Source organism: Vigna radiata, unplaced genomic scaffold (assembly GCF_000741045.1).
Source record: "Vigna radiata var. radiata cultivar VC1973A unplaced genomic scaffold, Vradiata_ver6 scaffold_293, whole genome shotgun sequence".
In the NCBI taxonomy this organism is placed as follows: domain Eukaryota; kingdom Viridiplantae; phylum Streptophyta; class Magnoliopsida; order Fabales; family Fabaceae; genus Vigna; species Vigna radiata.
Genome location: NW_014542032.1, coordinates 285,562 through 288,221, shown reverse-complemented (window position 1 = coordinate 288,221; position 2,660 = coordinate 285,562).

Below are 2,660 nucleotides of genomic sequence, written 5' to 3'. Positions count from 1 at the left end.
TTGGTCCAACACAAGAAAACCTGTCTGAAATAGAATGTGTTTTACACTTTTACAGTTTTGTCCTTACCTCTTGCTATACTGAATTTTTTTACACTACAAGAGGAAAGATACTTAATAAGTATATCTTAATTGTTGCAGAAACATTTTGTATAAATAATGTGAAGATGTTTTAATTATTGTATACATCGTTTGTTATGCATGAAAAAAAAAATGAAAGAAAAAGATGAGTTATCATTTTTGTTTTAATTTCATATTATCCTTTGTAGGTATATTGAAGATAAATGTAATTTTCGAGGAAAGTTGTAAGGGCAAGAAAAAATTTAAAATCATTGGGTCTTGAGTGAGGCAACCAAGCCCATATAAATTAAAGGCATTATAGTTTTAGGGGTAAGGGCTTTTACTAAGTCAGTGTTCATTTTAGTTAAAACTCCCCCTCTCTCTAAAAGTTGGGTTCTTTAGAAGCTTTGTCTTCTCTCTAAACCTTGTTCCATCTTCTCTCTACCTTTTCTCAAATTTCTACCATTGCTTTTTTAAATAGGTGGTGCCCCTACGTTCCCGGAGTTGAGGGTTTCCAATCCATTCGATTAGTTTTGCGTCTCTTCATTGATAAGGTAAATTTACCATTCTCCATACCTTAGGGTTTTACTCATGCAAAGGTTCTACTGTTCTTTTTTATATTTTTCCTTGTCCTATCAAGCTCTAAAGACTGTGCTCTACACCAATTTGGTGGCTAATAGGTACTGTCAAAATTACTTATGTGCGGAGGTACTGTTAGGGCGTTTTCTAGGAATGGTGCTGTGAGAACCAAAAGGTAAGAGAAGTTGATCATATAACTTACTTTACTTGTATAATATGATGATATGTTAACTCCTGAAAAATGTATATTGTTGTGCTTGTGTATTATGTGGTTGTACTTAAACAGGGGGAATGTGTGTAATGCTTGGGATGTGTTACGTGATGAATTATGAAAATTTGGTGGAGAAAAAATTAGCTCCAGGGGTTTCACGTGATGGGCTAGCAATGGAGAGAAGTATTTTATTAGGAGTGTTATTGATTAGGTCTAATTGAGTGGAAAGAAGAAGAAAAAAGGTGACCGAATTAAAGAATGAGTTTTATTGGCTTTGTTTGGTTTTAATAAAAGTAGATGGATTTTATTTGATATTTTGTATTTGTTTAATAGGATGGATGCATTGTGTTGATATTAAATTATATTAATATAATATAGTTATATATAAAAATTATTAACAAAGAGAAAAAGGATGGTATAATATTAAATTAAGGAGTAAGATATGAGAGGGTTGAGTAGAAACTTTTCTATTTGGTGTGGAACCCATTGGGGTAGTTAGCTAGAAGTGAGATTAATGTAAAGAGGTGTGTGTTATAATTTTGTGTGAGAATTTCTTTGTAGAGGAAGAGTTTTGCTTATTTTTGGGTTTGATATTATTATTTTTATTTTAAAGGAAGTTGATAGATAGGGCGTGTGGGTCCTTTCCTTTTTCTAAAAAGAATATTAGTACTTATTTTGTGAAGTGACGTGAACAATCTCGGTGGTAGAGAAGGATTTGTTTCTTGGTTTAGTTAAATTGAGAATGTTTTAAATTGATTATTTGATTAGGAAATTTTAAAGTGAAACTGAATGTTATAGTCTTGCTTGTTGACGCAAGGAAGGAAACTTGTAGGAATAATTATTGTTTTTTTTTTATCTATATATTACAAAGGTTTAGTGGCACGGATGAGTAAGACACTGGACATTGGTATTTCTTTTAGTTCTTTTAGGGTTTTAATTATTAAATTGAATAATTATATTGGTGTTGAATGGTTTGAGATATGTGATGATAAGTATATTATAACGGTTTGTTGCGGGAATTACGACACATCCATGCACGTTTGAAAACAGTTTTTATTTAAAATGGACCACTTTCAGAATATTAATTGCTTTCAGAATATTAACTGAAAAAGAAATAAAATAAATGGGATAGGATATAATCTTAAAATGTAACCTCTCTTCTGTATAAGGCTAACATTCTCCCATTTGATCCATTTTATTCAACCATCAAACGTAATAAGAGGCCAAATATATGAATCATGGTGACAGTTCCTCTAATAATGAGTATTATCTACCATGTATTACGATGTATTTAGTCTCACATCACAAGCTCCTAACTCTAATGAATAAACCATATGTCTATTCTAGGTCACAATTAAATGCGTTTTCTCAAAGTAACTAATTATGTACACAAATAATTGAGAAAACATTAAACTGAATAAGAGTTTTATCAAAAAGAAAGTACTTGCAATGATTTTCATATCATGGAACCAAGTCCCATTCACGTTACATGATCCTTGAAATTCTTTGGTGGCATGCCTTTAGTTAAAGGATCAACAATCATCAACTCAATGCTAACGTGCTCAATTACCACTTTCTTTTCTTTAACACATTCTCTTATGGCTAGATATTTAATATTGATGTGCTTACTTCGACTTCAACTTTTATTATTCTTAGCCATAAAAACAACAACAGAGTTATCACAATACAACTTCAGTGGCCTAGTAATTGAGTCTACAACTCTAAGCCCAGATATAAAACTCTTCAACCATACACCATGTGAAGTAGCCTCAAAAAAAGAAACGAATTCAGCCTCCATAGTAGAAGTAGCAGT